At 45.7% G+C, this 16856-nt stretch overlaps 2 protein-coding genes across 3 annotated transcripts in view; one reads left to right on the forward strand and one right to left on the reverse strand.

Moving 5' to 3' along the window:
- LOC124184092 (4-coumarate--CoA ligase 1) overlaps nucleotides 1-16856 on the reverse strand; it is a 73819-nt gene that overhangs the window by 16433 nt on the left and 40530 nt on the right. The window lies entirely within an intron of this gene.
- Nucleotides 1-16856, forward strand: part of LOC124184229 (lachesin-like) — a 99496-nt gene that overhangs the window by 13378 nt on the left and 69262 nt on the right. Inside the window, exon 2 of one of the 2 annotated variants that reach the window (XM_046573902.1) lies at nucleotides 10403-10547. The exons of the other annotated variant lie outside the window; for it this stretch is intronic. The gene's annotated coding sequence lies outside the window, so the exon portion shown is untranslated. The remainder of the gene's footprint in view (nucleotides 1-10402; nucleotides 10548-16856) is intronic. 2 annotated transcript variants of the gene reach the window in all.

Consider the following 16856-nt stretch of genomic DNA (forward strand, 5'->3'; position numbering starts at 1 on the left):
TTCGCGCTGAACTTTGTACCCTCGTGTATACGTACGTGTTCTCCGGATGAGACAAACTAAATTCCTCCGCGAAATTTGATCATGTCCCTGAAATATTCGCTGTGTATTAATTGCTATCGATTTCCGATTGCCGAGGCACATATGTATGTATTATACGTACATGTATGGGAGGTATAGGAATTGATTCGGCATCAATGCAGCGGTGATCCCGGTTCCGCGTTTTCCATACGGAAGAGAAACGTTATCCTATTTGCCTTGCTTGCCATGCACGCGTGTTTCTACTACTTGAAGCGATAAAGTAATTTATCCTCAGCGTATATGTATGGTAAATCCGATTCGGAATCCGCACTGCGCGGCATTGCGACTAATCGCGATTCGGTCGGCGTTTTGTACAAGGGTCAACAAATGTACGCTGGATCTAATTTACATCGGACGTTCTGCGTCCGCGAAGACCGATGTTCTGCCTAATTACGAACAGGAGTATACGAGAAGGCAATATCGCTTTGCAGCTCAGTGTTTTGCGGCAAGAAACTACGTACAGCTACCTAGATGCGATATTAGTTCCGCAGCTCTGTCTGCTTGGATGTCTCCCTCTTGCTCTATCTCTCTCTCTCTCTCTCTCTCTTGCGCGCATTTTCGCCCTCTTGACGTTTTGCAGAATATCACTGTTACTCTGAATTTCGCCCACGTTGAAGATTTCAGTGAAATGAGATTGCATCAGAATTCTGAAGTGACGCGATTAACATTTTTTTAAATATCCTTTGATATCGTCACTCGAGCTTTTAATTCACAGTATGAAAAAAAGGTATAAAGGGAGAGTAATTAGTTGATGAGCACGATGATACAGTAGAAGTTAAACCCAATTTAATCACAGACGGTATCTTGGATCACGCAACCCTGCACATGGTTCATTAAACGGATGGATGTCCGTAAAGTTTCAGACCCTGTACGACTCTCCTCGAGGCAAGCTGCGAGGTATAGAAATTGTCCGCTCCTACGAATTGGTAATGTCAATAGTTAACGGGGAAATTTCACCAAAATGAAACACAGAAATGGGTACGTGAATTCGTACAGGCGAACGAGATGAGAAAATTGATATCGAGACGTTGTCGGCCTGTCGGAAATTATTCTAAAACAATTATTTGCAGATCCAGTCTAGACGAAACACAGATCATAAAAAGTTCAAGTACCATAAATATTAATAATAGAATACGGATTTTCTCGGTACATATTTGCTGTAAAAATTGAGTTTGTATCAGGTTTGCGTGAGCGAAAGCTCAAGTTCCCGATATTAGCCACCCGACAAGTTTGCTCGGCTCTGAGGTTTAAGCTACTTATTATTAGCTACCGGTTACTTAGGGACCGGTAGTACAGGTTTGATCAGTTGATCCCAAACCGTAATCAACATCACCGGATAATGCATGTATAAAGGTATAACACCCGAAGGTTGTACGGCACCGCTATAACAGGCCTTAAGTCAGAGCTTACACTCACTCCGTATACGTACGGTGTCTCTCTACACTTCCCCTTCTTATTATTGCAAAGTCTAAGCCTTTGACGCTCGGAATAATAACGTTCCCGACAACTTTTAAGCCCCTTTTGCCTCCCTTCCTCGTCAAAATTTTATTGATTCTTCAGCCTGTCCGTTTTTCCTCCACTCCGTCGAATATTGTTATTATTATTATTGTTGTTGTTGTTGTTGTTGTTGTTGTTGTTGTTGTTATTATTATTATTTATTATAGTAGATAGGTAGGCGATATCCGACTGATTGACAATTCTACCGCTGAGCATTCAGCGTACTTGTGACTCCAATGGATTTGGCGAGTTAAAGAGGTTTTAAAATAGTTCCAGTGAATTGAAATGACTTCGCCAAACTTCAACTAGCGTCATAATTTCAAGTGACCTCAAGTAGCTTCGAGTGACATCAAGCGAATTCAGGAGACTTCTCTTATGTAAATTATGTACACCTCACTCCGGGAAAGAACGATGGAACGTACACCGATGAACGAACTTCGAAGAATAATGTCAAGCACAGGCGGGTGAACAGAAAAGCTTACTGTTGTGTGTACACCGCTCGGAGTCGACTGTAACTTTTGCGTAGCCTCCGCTATGTACCGAGACTACGTCCCTGGCGAATCACAGTCGAAGTTGGGGTTGGGATTGCGGCGAAGAGAGGAGATGGAAGTTTGAACCGTTTGCGAAAGGATTCGCCGGGTTACGCGGTGTCGCGAGAAAAAACGGACGGGACAGCTCCCTGCATTAACGAGTCACTGTTAAACCAAATTTTAGATCGATATTAATATTCACGCTAAGTGCAGGCTGACAGTGATATCCTGATTAAAATACAACTTGGGCTCTACCTGCGGAACGAAGTAACACGAATTGATAGACATTCGAGAAAGGAAAATGATGTTGGAAGCGGAGTTCCCCGTTCAAAATTTCACAAATTTTTCATTAATTCATTAACGAATCATTGTCGTTCGAACTCTGTGTCAAGAAATGGGCTTAAATGCGCCGTTCAATGAGCATTGACGTAAACTTGGTGCTGTTAATATGCGATTAGATGCTCGGAATGGAAGTATAACGATAATAATCGGCAAAAGTACAAAAATAAAAGTTGTTCACGTGAGAAGCTTTCGAGAAGTAAGAAATTGTTACATAATACTTTTTACCACCGTAATTTGGGGTATGCCGCGGTTTATTTTGACTGACGGGGAAATGACCGTTTGCTCTTTAGCACCGCGATGTCACCGAAACGACTCGGTTTCAGACGGCGCCGTTCTTGGATGAGTAATTTCCTGAGCTTTGGCGTCAAGGGCTGTTTCATGACGCAGAGTGCCCCAGTTGTTTAATATAATGAACGAATAAATAGATCAACAAATTAACGTAATTAAAGAAACCATGAAATAAATTTCAAAGCTGTCATGTACACGCTTGTGCAACGTAACAGAGGATGAAAAAGAAATTTCATCAAAAATTTGAATCGTCAGCAGTAACAATTTCGCGCGACATCAAAGAGCTTTCAGTCCTATATTATGTAAACGAGTTGTCTGAATTCGCGTAGCTCGCAGCCTGAGGTTCTCCCAACTCAATTTCTAAGAAACTCTTCAATAGCAAGAAGTCGAGTAAGATCAGCGACGTTTATGCACTGTTACCGTACAGCAGGCGACGATGTGGAAAGCGAACGAGTGGTCGAATGCTCCCGGGTGTCCTCGACAGTATCTTTCCGGAACACCGTGTATAAGGGGGTTGTAGTATAGAAGAGAGAGGGGGAGGGATAATTGAATACAACTTGATCGGGCCGCGCGTTTCCACCCCATTAAATCGGGCTTAAACTCTTGGGCGGCGGAGCGGGGCCGGCAACCCAGGCCAAGCAAGCCTCGCGCGTGCGAGAGAGAATGTTTACTGCTACCCCAGCTGGGGGCCAATCAGTACGGCAGCCGCGCCCTGCACCCAGTCGACGCCACTACACAGCCCTACAATAGAAGAGGGTATACAGAGTCGGGAACCCTGCACCAACACGTTCCAACACTCACCGACCCAGCCACCAAGCCAGCCATCCAGTCAGGGAGCCGGCACTGTCGTTATATCGCTGAATTATTTCCCTGCAACGACCTCCGGTATGACTATAATCAAATTAACTTCCTCAAGATTTTAGAACGCCACTTGGCCCTCGAGTTGAACCGAACACTCGGAGAACCAGCCCTCGGGACCTCCGGCTAGCTGTTTCTTTTTCAAGGAAATATTCAAGTTTTGTAGCAGGTGAGCCGTATGCGTGCTTTTCAACTCTTTCCGTAATTAGAGAATGACGGGATTGCAAAGAAGAAATATGGGAGATTCGTGTAGGTAGCGATTGTTTTTCGCCGAAAGCACCGCGGATTGACGTTGCGTAAAATGAAGTCATCGGCCGATTATGAGTATGGATCGGTACCTAAATGCATATTTGATGTATGGAATGAGACGATAAAGTTTTAAAGCTCAAAGTCCCTGCGTCACTTTAGTGTCATGGATAGGTGGGGCGATTATAGAAGGGTAATCCAACCCCGAGGCTCGTCAGACATAGATCGGTGAAGTTGAATGAAAAGTTGCGATAAAACAAGGCTTGACGAAGTTACCGTATAATATGTATGTACAGCTAGTCTCTGTGTCAGTTACCGGTATTCCGTTCTGAATGAGTCGATTTCCACAACTAGAGGTAGAAAAATAAATAGACAAATCAATTTTCATGCGGATAAGAAGTGTCGGTGTCTGTCGGTGAACTTAATACGTACTGTATTAGTAATAACTGCGCTACAACACTCTCAAGGTGTATCTTTTTTTCCCGAAAAATAAGCTCTGAACTCCAAGGTGAAGTTTCCAGTGTACCTACGTATTGCAGGACTGGTCGCAGAAATCGACAATGCAATCGAAACGGACCGAAGAACGTTAAAGTGTTTCACCACATTCGCCTTCCATATGAGCGGAACAAGTTTCTGCCGAAGATATTCGTCGTTGGTTTTCACATCACCAAAGCAATTTCGGAGCGCTCGTAAGGATTCTGATACACCTACCCACAATCAGTTCCCGAAGAAGGCTCGAAGCTAAGCTGCTATTCGGCGAATACCAGTCAACTTCTCCGCGCACCTGCCTGAAGCTTGAGAATTCCACGACGAGGAATCCAAACCCTCCACTAGCTAACCCAAGCGTGGTGCCGCTCGCGCCACAAGGATCAGAATTTCCTTCCATATATACCGAGGACGATACATCCGTGGCGAGATCACCTCGATCCCAGATTGTAGGCGCCCCATACAAGTACACAAACATATGCCTTGGATGTAGCAAGGTGAAAACTTGCGGTACCACAACACACGCCGCATCTCTCGGGGGCAGAGAGTCATTCGCGCCGATAGCTACAAGCCCGTGTCGCGGCTCCGCTCGGATCTCTCCGGAAAGATAATCAAAGTTCTTGCCCCACAGACGATTTCTCGCATCCTCTTAGCGTTGTAGGTGCCCACTAGACGAGGCAAACCGACTGCGGAGAGGATTGGATTTGGAAGGGTTGAAGGTTGAGGTCGAAGGGAGAGTGAGGCATGGTGCGGGCTACGCGATGGTCTTTTGCGGTGTTATCTGTTTCCAAGCTAATCTCGCCAAGAAGTCAAGCGACCTGACCGAACCTGAACGCTGCCGCTACGTGATCCCTCCGAAGCCGAGTGGAATTCGCCTCGATGCCGTCCCCAAAGCCGAGGCAAAGCCGGAGTCAGACCCAGCCTAATCCCCGCCACAGTTCTAGGTACAGCCCGGAATAAGGTATACGTGATTCCAGCCGCTCAAAGGAGCTAATGTTGTTTCTTTTATTGCTAATTATCTTTCCCCCGTCTGAGACTTTGCTCCAGAAGCTGCCTGCAGGCCTCTTATCGCCAATCACCGATTCGTCGTGATAGCCGTATAACAAACAGCCGGGCGAAGGGTAAGGTGGATGAACAGAGTAAGGAAAATTCAGGGAAGTAATTACCTGCGTCAGCTGTATCGAGTGTGCGGAGTCGGAGGACGAGGATGAGTCAGCTTTCGGTTAAAATAAGTTCATCTCTCTCGGGGTAAGGGAACCGAGGTAAAAGGCTGGACGAATGGCAGTGGCACCGTACACAGGCCGGAGCTATTAATCAAGTCAAATCAAGCTGTGGCTAATCAGTCGGCGATAGGCCAGTCAAGAAGGGATACAGAAAAACTTGGATTGGGTATCGAGCAGCTCAGAGGTTCCCGGGGCGGCGGCGGCGACGATGCCGGTGATGGTGGATGGGGGCGAGGGGCAGATAAGGTTGGGTTACGTTTTGGCTGCGCTGTGTTGCGTTGTAGCAGCCTAGGCTGCACTGACGTTGAAAGATGGAGGTGTTCCTTCTCTGTGGCCGCTGGTTCCAGCATGATATAGGACCAACCGAACGCGCTGATAGAACCAATTTAGAGAGCTCTCCTTGCCCCGCTCCGAGACAATTTTTAACTTTATTTACGAATCCGCGAGAAAACTCTGGGAACACAGTCTGGTCTCGCCACGAACCTGCTGAAATAGGTACTATACAAAAAACAACACACATGTGCGACGTCCAGGAAAAACGGACCGCGATTCTTCACCTTTTTGTTTACCTACGGACGTCAGAAGCAAACACTTAAATCTCGACGGCAAATAATCCCAACAACCTTTCCTGCATACACGGATCTATCAATTTATCATCCCATCGCTGAGCTATCACTGTATTGCATCGCAATGAGAGCTGGTGAAGATCTACGCAAATGATCGGAAACACCGACTGGATACCATTTGGTTACTCATATACCGTGAAGAATCTGCTACGGACCGACACATATTGGCAACAACGACTGCGACCACTGACTTTCGTCGTCGACTGAGTGAATGACGGAGAAAATTATTCCGGAATTGTAAAAGTGCCTGTATTATGTGAGCGACGGTCGCTCTTTATACGCGATTCATAGTCTGATTGAGACCCACCCTGGGAGGGAAAAACTCGTCTGGCATTGTTTCAGAGGAAGATTGGTCTGGTGTCGCAGAATTTTCCGAGTCCCTCGGTTTTCGGTGTTCAAAAAGTCGTTTCATCATCTCTCCTCCCGTACGCCAAAAGGATAATGGCTGAAAAGCGTATTCGAGAATATCGTCAGAGTGCAGAAAGCATGTGCCCGCAGCTGGCCACGCAAAGATTAATGGAAAACTTAGTTAATTATTGGCATTGCTCGTTCCGCGCCTGCATCCAGGACGATCGGCGGTCAACCAAGGGATGTACTTGACGTATCGCTCGAGCGATCGGATATCGATTAGACCCAGGGAGCTGTTTGGGATACGCAACGCGCCTCTTCCAACATCCTACGGGGAACGGCCGCCGCGGCGTATCCGGATCCCCCCAAATCACCCACAAATCCATCGATGGGTCGTAACTTGCACTCGACGCTGTTCCACTAATTACCAAATCGACATGCCGCGGCATTGCGGTTGACACTAGGACCGGCAATCCCACCGACCAATAACTTCGACCAGGAAGTGCGTTGAGCTTTGCAGGTAAAGGTTCGGCACCGTTCGTGGTCGTTCGTCCGGTAGTATCAATTTCAACCGGGCTTCAATGCGGAGACAATTACAGTTTCTGTTACCATCGGTTCCGTACTTCGGGGGATTTCCGAGGAAACGGTATCAGCTTTACTGGAAATTAAAGTACCGCTGCAAAGTTGCGAAACAAAGAAATCACGAGTCCAACGATCATCGCTTCCGGTGCTCACAATCAGCCAAACTTAAGGGGCAAAAATCGTTCAAGCGTTACGGGTGTCTCGAGTCGCAGTTTCGAGTGCCAATATCTGGGTCATGGGGCTTGGTAGGAGTTTCGCTGAAGTGCACCTCGGTCGTGGATTGTAATTTATTCGGCGTAAGATGGTGAAGTTTTAGGTTTAAGGGATGACTCGAGCTGCGCACACTGCCGCTAACAACCACACACGCAAAGCATCCTTCCAACTTCTGCGGGGTTACTCTTTGACCAAGTTGATCCTTGAGAGTGTTTATCCAACGTTCCTGGCTTGTTAATTATTTAGGCTGCCAATTAGGCGGGCGGGCCCCTTCTCATCGGCTCTAGTTTCTTAACTATGTAAACTATCCACCACATGGTTAAGACGTCTTTCGATAAGACCGGCTCGCGTTCCTTCCGCAAACCGGGTAACGGATCCTTCAAACCACGCGCCGTCTACCACTGCGCGCAACCGGTATAAGTTCAGTTCAGGTGTGTTGTATCCACCCTCGTCTACGGGCGCATAGGCACAACCAAAATTGTATGGATATACACGTGTAAGTGCGTGCTGTTGTGTACAGTCTGCCTTTGGCAGTCCTCGCTGGGTTATTCGCGGGTAGGTTGCAGGGCAGAGAGAGGCGAGGTAGGGAGAGAATGCCGCGGAAGGCAGGCGAAAATTAATCCGCACCAACGATTTATTATATGAAAGGTGTTATTAATAACGAATATCGTACGTATACAACGTAAGGGAAGGAACCCTCTCGCCTCGTAGGTACACGACCTTCATCCCTGTTCCAAGACCTGTGTCGTCCTGCCTAAACAACTCCCGGAAGCACCGCGAGGAATATCCGAGCTGGGAAAATCCGGTCTTTATTGGACGTCACAGATTATTGACTCTGTCTTTAATTTTAAGCCATGCCCCAGAGCGGTCTTGTATGCAGTCAACCCACCTACTTCCTTCCTTCCGTTCTCTTACCCGCCCACGGCTCGGCTTTTTCTTTCATCCATCCTGCTCTCCTTCACGTCCGCATTGTCGGCTCACGTATTAACGACGAAATTAACGCGGACTGAACACAGTTCGCTCAATACTCCTGCATGCAAGTGTTGCTCCACCGATGGGTTGGGAACTCCGATTCTCGACAACGTGAAAGAAAATTTCTCTTCCCCATTGAACCAACCCCACCTCGAAAATTTCGACCCTACACCATCCACCTGGCAAATGAACGTACGCATTCGTTCTCGACCGCAGCGAAACTGTTTCGCAGGTGCATGTTTCTGTGACCTTCTGTAAAGATTCATGTAGGTACGGACTGTGGTAAATCCTGCGGCAAGGAGTAAGGCACGTTCTTCCACGTCTGCAGCAGGATCCGCCGCCTACACGAGTAGCAGGTACTCTATTTACTTTGAGGTGCATATGTTATGCCAGTAGCACGTCGCGTCTGGATAACACGTTCCTAAACAGAGCTGAACATGATGAAATGAATATCGATGCCAATCTCACGGCTTGGAGATGGTCGATTTGGGAGAAACGAGTGACAGTCAGTCAGCCCGAAGTTTCGCTCGCGAAATGATACACATCTGCACGTTTCAAGTTTGAGCGTCAATGATCGTGCTTTTACGTCTCCCCGGGAACGTGTCGTGGTTTCGGAAGAGGAGCGGCTGTGTTTGTCGAGCTAAGTGACACTAATTGAAAGTTCAATGCTGGCATATTGATTACACTCTGGGACACATGATACAGTGTAAATGCACCGCGGAAACTCAATCTCATTCTTGCTTAATTTATCCTCTCCCGCATTCCGGCAAACTTTGTACGTATCCGCCGACGTATTACATCGCAAACTCGCGCCTCGTTCTCCACTGACAAACTACGCCCGTTCTATCTGACTTCAACGGGTTGAATCATTCGGCAAACCGAGCACGAACGCGTAAAAGTTTTGAATATGTATTAGCCGAGTATTTCTATTCGGTTACAGGTTGAATTTGTTTGAATCAGCACCTCCGGGACCGCAGGGATGGGTTTCGGAGCAAAAACGGAAGGACGCGTCGGTCATATTATGCAGTGCAAAACTACCTTAAATATGAAAATCGCGAAATTCCCGCCCGGCATCGAGCACGGTAACATTTCGCGGTTTGCGGTAAATCTTCATTTCTCTTGGCGCACCCACCTTACGGTAGGTACCTTATTCCCTCTGTATACCGGGATGTGCCGAAATCTCATTATTATCCCGAAGAGCGAGGCGCGCGCGGGAGTTTATTAATTCGAGCCTGTGCACGTAGGCGCGTTCAGACTCCGTGAAGGGATTTTAAAAATCACCTAGCTCTGTGTACCCACCAGCGTCCGTCGCGAGCTTCGAGCTACTCCTTGAGATTACACTGTAGATCCGCGGCTTGTACACACAGTGTAATAAAGCCCTGGGATACACAATACTTGTGTACCGTATACCAGCTACATCTACTCATGATTCGCGGTGTGAAACCGGCGTTTGAATTACGCGGGCAATTGAAGGTGTTCGTAAAACGTCGTTACGACCGCCTCCAGCGACCGACTATCCGCAACTTTTTCTTACTCGCTACTTTTATAGAGCTGTAACTAGTTTTCACGTGGCATACATAATGCACTCAACCAATTCGACTCTACGGGAGGCAAGATTTTAAAACAACTCCTCCGGAATTCATCCCCGGCCTTCGGTCTCTCACCTAGCGTCCCACTGCCGTGGCACTCGTTTCGTGTGTCTGCGTTCTTGCACTATGCTCTTATACGTAGCTACCATACCACTTTTATAGTTTTATTTTTAGTTTTTATTTACTGGCTCACTCCATTATCATGATATTCTGGTTTTGCTCCGCGCTGTTACTCCCAGGTGACTTTGTTCCGGCGAATAACAAACACTTTTCCCTTTGTCTCTTTCTCTCCGGGCTTTCGCATTCGCTTTTTCTTCTACTTCTCCGTCTTCTTCATCTTCTTCTTTTTCTTCTTTTCCCTGTTTCTCTGCGTCGAGTTTGCTTTTAGCCACCTCTACATTTTTCTCCTCTCCATCTTTGCTGCTCCGTTATATAAAGGCACACGGTTATTCAAACCGCGTAAATCTAAAAGGCTGTAGCAAGGTGTGCAATTGTAATGGGATATGCCTTGTTTGATCTTTCAGATTCAAACTAAGGGACGCTTGTACAAACCGGCCGCAGCGCGGCCTTGTGAAGGCCGCGATGCCCGTGGCAGAGATGAGGATAAATGGTTGATTAACATTTATCCGACGATGTCGGCCGGAGTTTAGCCGGCTTCATAACTTGAGGGTAAGCTTTCTCAAGGAGGAAATTAATCCTTCAGCCTCATCCTGAATCCGTCCGCGTCTCTCACTCCCTCTCTCTCTCTCTCTCTCTCACTTCCTCTATCTCTTCCTCCCCCTCTGCAGTTCTCTCTTTCTCTCTCACTCTCTCTCTCTCTCACGAGCTCTCCTGGCTCACCCCAATCCTTATCCCGCCTGTCCTCACCTCACTCACCGGCTACCTCTCAATTTGAACAAACACCCCGCGCCTGTACATAATAGGTATAGGTCCGGTGGTATTTGCCCTCGAACTGACCGTGTGGAATGTAACCCAAGGGGACGTTGTAGGTGGGGAAAATTACTATAATAGGCCTCTCACTCGGCTGCTGCGGGGCCGAGAAAGAGAAGAAAGCTCGCCAAAAATTAAGCCAAACCATTAAAACCGTGAGTAACGTACCAAGAACATGTATAAAAAGCTGATTCATCGTTGATCAAACGGCGAATGGTTAAACAGGTAACGTCAATTAAACATACAAAGTCGAAGAGTTTCTTGCATTCCAAAAGTTGGTAAATCACAATTATCAGTCACATCGACGTCACATGCAAAGCCACAGAGGGAAATTGAAACAGCAATTTGTTGGATCCAGAAAAATAATTTGTTTGAATGCAAATGTCTCAGGAAAATTCATTAGATCAATTAAAAAATTGCATGCGACTAAATTCGAATCGTTGATTCGAGTTTACAAGAGAATACATAGAGTTCATTGAAATATCATATATATAATCTTTTGAAGCTTCTAAAACATCAAACCTTATTACGCGTATCGCATAGGAATATTCCGGTCAAATTGTACTGATATGAATAATATTTTCTGGGTGTGTTCCTTGATATTGAGGCAATCGTTTCGTGTGATAATCAGCCTGCAAGAACTGTAAAGTACCGTGTAAAAAGTATGAATTAGTAAAAAGAAACGAGGAATAATGATCGTTAAGTACTCTTTGATTTGAATTAGCGGCTTGTTGACTAAGAGGATTGCAAATGAATTCGTAAAATTACGAGCTCTCCGACAAAATGTTGCGAGTCGAGTGAAATTACTCGTGATGTAAGATTCGTGGAATCAGAGAAAACAGCTGCTTGTTCACCGGGAAGAACTGCACAGAAGGCAACGCGGCGAAAACGTTGGGAAATAAGTGCGTTAAAGCTATAGCGATAAATTTGACCTTGATATAAAAACACTTTGGCGTAATCAAAGCCGAGCGTCGAGAGGTTAGAAGCCCTTGGCTCCGGAAAAAGCTCACAATCAGAGTGGGAGTGTAAATAGCAAGGGGCAGCAGAAACGGGAAAGCGGATTCGAGTATGGAGGAAGGAAACGCGAGTGAAACACGCGATCTCGATCTCTCAACATCCCTCGGCGTCCCTCCTCCCCCCTCCGCGTCATCCCGCCTTGGGGAGTCGAGATACAAGGCAAAGCCACGTAAAAGTCACACAATTATACGAGATTAAAGATACGCTCTTTGGGATCGGACGGACCTCGTCCCGCGCACCGGTCTTCAGCCAATAGGACTATAAGGAACCCGAGCGGAAGCTGGGGAAAAAAATCAGGATAAAAAGCAGAATAAGACATCCTGGCAACCTCCGGTGGATTTCGGCCCGGGGGCTAAGAAAGACCTCTTATCTTCGCCTTCTCAGGAAATTAAAAGGACCACCGGACGGCCCAGTCCCAAGGTGATTAAAACCATGTCTTATTGATGGAACTATAATCGAGGTACTCAGTTCTGCGTTGTACGAAAAAAATAAATAAAACAATGTATATATATATTGAAAGACCAAAAAAAACGGGCGCATTGCTTCCTCCCGGTTCTTTGAAAAGCGCGTTCTCGCCGCGAGTGCCGGAGTGCTATTTGTAGTTCGGCTTTCAAAGGGCCAGCAGTCCCTGCTGAGGAGTCGGAGAGAGAAGAGAGACAGGGAAGGAGAAAGAGCAGACGAACCTGCAGAGTCGGTACAAACAGCTGCAGGGAGCTAGTAGTAAAACCCACGGTATGTCCCGGCACCCCAACGGCACTGGGTACAAACATCGAGAGGACGACGCGTGCACGGAGACAAAGGATCCTATTTCAAATTAAAGACGCCACGTACTACCCCCCATTAACTCCACGCGGATTATCGCGCTTTGTTTAGCCAGAGTCTGCGGTTATCGTCGCGGCTTTTTGCGTCTCCCGCTTAGCGACCCGCGATAACTTGTGTAATCCCCCCTTTCTCTATAACCAAATACGATTTAGACTTAGTCTTATCATCCACGCGTGTGACAAATACGAGACGTTGCATAGGGCTTGCTGAGCACTGATGTCTTCAAACTGAGCTGGAGGTTTTTCACTTCGTTCGCTAACTTTTGGGTAAACGAATAGTTGATTCAACGTTTTTGAACGAAATGTGGCTACCGCGTCGCTGCCTTCAAGACGCGACTGAATTCGAATGAACCCAGGTACGGAGACCGCGACTTCGTCCAACGTATCAGCGGCTTCCAACCCACCAGGTGTACACCTGACGTCAAGCAGGGTTGAACTCTCGGTGGATAGATGAGCGGAGGGAGCGAGGGAGCCTCAAGTTGCGTGGAAAATATCGTTTGGACTGATTTTAGTGGTTGTCTGACGTGCGGGTGAGGCTAGAACCCGAGACGATCATCGGGAGGACCCTTCTTCTGTCGTAGACGAGTTCCAAAGCGACGGGCTGGGAGTTTCCATGTCCGCGATGGCCGCAAATTCCCCGGGGGGTGTAAACCGGCATCCTGATAGCAATATTAAACTTACGAAATGCCGATGCCTGGGGCTGAGGAGAATTTCCTCGACAGTTTCGCTGTCTCTCCTCCACGCGGGCTGCTTTTCGTAGGTATACATAATACCGACTTGTACCGGTGCGGTGGTAAACGAGCTGTTGTACTACCAACACCGGCGAAACGCAAGTGCGACGAAGACGCGGTGCTACTTCCGTCTGTGTGCGAACTTTTCCACAGACCTGGGAAACCTCTGCATCCATCGCCGGAGAACCTGGACCGAAGTGCAAACCGTAGCGTACCTTCTTCCACAACCGCCTTACCGCGAAGCTGGAGGAACATGCCCACAATATTAAACGGCATAAAGCGCTTGACTTGGTGGAAGCATTTGTAAATACGGCATAGATATCTACGCAGAGATAAACATAAAGGCGAACGGGTTTTGGTAAACAAACAAAAGTAAGTACTTGTCCCTCGGGGGGGAAGTGAATGGTTGCAGTGGGTACAATACCACCGATCTGCACCCAACCATGCGCGTATACTTCGAAATAGAAGTTGGCCGTTTGTCTTTTAGATATATATATATATATGGGGCATTCCACTTCAAAGAAACGGGCATCGGCCTGACCTCCTGGGAGTTCTGATGTCCAATGTAATTTTTGGTTTGTTTCGGTCAAATATAATACCTGCAAGTTTATCGAAATTTTTCCGCTATTTTGTAAATATGTGGCGACCTCGCGAGGTGAGGAAATATTCTTGACACGAATGTGAACATTTTTAAATTCCGTGAAACTTTTTGCAAACTCGAAAACACATATTTTTATCATGATTCAAAAATGTAATGAAAATAATTTAAAAAAAATTTAATTCATTTTATTGCATAAATAGCGGTTTCTTGTAGTGAAAAACAAACGGAAAATTAACTTTGTCATGGTGCAATTCGCTTTTCTTTTTCTTCAAGAGTAAAACAAAGGAAACGATGCTCAATTCGTAGAAAAATAATAAGAACTCCTGCAACAGGAACCTTGAATAAAATACATTATTTATTTAGGGAAATTACGGAATTATGGTTCTTCGAATTCATCATCGTTTCCTTCGTTTTATCCTTGAGACAGAAAAATTATCAAATTTTACCAGAATGGAGTTTTTTTTCTTTTTTTTCTTTACTGCAAGAAACCATCATTAAAATTGAATTCCAAGAACTTTTCATTTTGATAGCAGAATATCAAAAAAAAAAGTCTTTAGCATTTTCATCCCATTTTGAAACCGTGACATAAAAATGTGTTTTCAAACGTTTGATTTTACGACAGAGGTTGATTTTAAAAATGTTCATCTCCATGCCGAGGATATTTTCTCACTTCATGAGATCGCCACAGTTTTACAAAATGGCAGAAAAAAATTCGTAAAATTAGAAGTATAAGTAAGTGAGTAAGTAATATATAGAATAGCGATCTGATCCAATTAAAAAGTTTACAATTCTCGCGGTGGGAAACCGTGTTATACTTTTCTCTCAGAGCCCCTGCAACTTGCCTCGAGCTCTTTTAATATAAATTGACAAACAATACGCATTACCTGAGACAATACGAATGGATTCTCGTAAAATCTTGAAAATATTTTACACCGAATTTCGAAAGTTAGCTTGTTCCTTGCGATTGGGTTGTATTCTCAATCAACTTCCGCCGGCTGTGATTGCAAAATTAAACACTCGGTGCTCAGGCTTGTTTTTGGCGAATCGACGACAGTTTAAATCAGGTGTAAACCAGATTTCAGCAAATCCAAAATCTTTTCTCAAATCGTTTATATCTCAGCTTGTATTATTCGAATCAATTCACGTTCATTTTTGTAACATATACCTAGCAGGTACGTCGTTTCGTTGGCATCGACTGTAACATCATTGGTTCAATCAACCTTGCCGGCGATTTTTCAAACGGTATTTTCTCATCTCCTATCTCTTGATCCAGACTGTGGTTCCGATTCATCTTGAAGCCTGCAGCAGGTCTCGGCTTCAGATTCGTTCCTTTAAGAGCTTGTCCTCGATTCGGTAATCACATTTTTATTTTCAATCGAGGCCGAGAATAGGGTGGGATAGAACGAAAAGTACAATGAGCCGGAGAACCGGAAGAACCGAGGGACGCGCGGTGACAAAGAAGGTGAATTTCATCGGGCGATAGTCGAGCCGCCGGGTGAGAAATCTGATTGTAAAGAACACCTAAAGCCAACACCTCAATTTATCCAGGGTGTTAGCTAGCCGCGATCTCCTCCTCCAGCTTCTTCCGGCTGGTGTACCTCGACGGTTTTCAGCGGTGCACGAGCAGAAGCAGCAGCAGCAGCATCTCGAAACCCTATTTCTCTCTTTTATTATTTCTCTCTCAAAGAAATATCGCGACTATTTCAATTTTCGCTGATATTGGCGAGCGATAGACGCGGCGCACCGCCCGAGGCACATATCCCAGTCGGCTATCCTTTATTTTATCCTTCGTCCTTTATTGTCTGAGTGAGGTGCGCGCATTCCACCTCGTCCCGCTCCTTCCCTTCCCTTCTTCCTTTTTTCTCCCCCTCGCTTCCGCCAGGCGTACTAATACCATGAGCGTGTGACACGCACCATCAAAGATGTCCGACACAGTCTTAAACTCTCTCTCTCTCTCTCTATCTCACTCTCACACGAAGATAATATCGGCCTGTGCATGTGCTGTTTACGATCCGAGATGATCGACGATTCTCTCTATTCTATCCCATATCCATCCTTATCAATTCCTCGCCGTTTCGTTGGACGAAACAAAATTCAATTTATTGAGTTGGAATTCCGAACTTTGACAACTCTCGTTATTTCGTTATTGCGCGTTGTCGATGTTCTATGTTTTCTTACAACTTTCTACCTCCTTCTACAATTCTTTCCTCCCCTCTCCGAGCCTATCATCTTCCGTTTCTCGGCTAATGCGTATATCGGCTTCTGTCATCAACAATCGACTCCAGAACAATTTGCGATAAATGTTTTATCGCGATCTCCGGCGATCTTCGGAAGTATAAAAATCGAATCGGAATCGCCACCTGGACTCTGACTCTAAAAAGAGACGGCATAAAAATTGCATGTATAATTCTACCGAACCACCTACGGAATTGTCAATCGTTTTTACATAAATTATAATCGAGTGTCAGTTTGATTGAAATTGTTTGCTCGATACGCCGTGATGTACATTCCGACCAGAGATCCGGCACGAAACAGCTGCGCAGTAATTTAGTTTGAAAACTTTTTTAATACAATGAAATTTATGCGTTCAAATGAATTCGTCGTAAAGTCCCGTTGATGCTATGAATGTAAAATGTTGTATTTACTGATCGGCGCGCGAGTGTTGAAACCGACTCTTACAATTAATCACAGTTAATTTCGGACTGATTACAACCTCTGCAGCCAACAGAGAAATGGAACGAGTCGAGACAGCTTAATTTTATTCCTTGAATACAGAAATTGCTCATCAATCATAAAAAGTAAGACGTACCCATAATACATCGGGCAGAATATCCCGAGAGATTTGATTGACTATATTATAGTCTTCTCAAATGTATAA

Source organism: Neodiprion fabricii, chromosome 1, assembly GCF_021155785.1.
Source record: "Neodiprion fabricii isolate iyNeoFabr1 chromosome 1, iyNeoFabr1.1, whole genome shotgun sequence".
Classification (NCBI taxonomy): domain Eukaryota; kingdom Metazoa; phylum Arthropoda; class Insecta; order Hymenoptera; family Diprionidae; genus Neodiprion; species Neodiprion fabricii.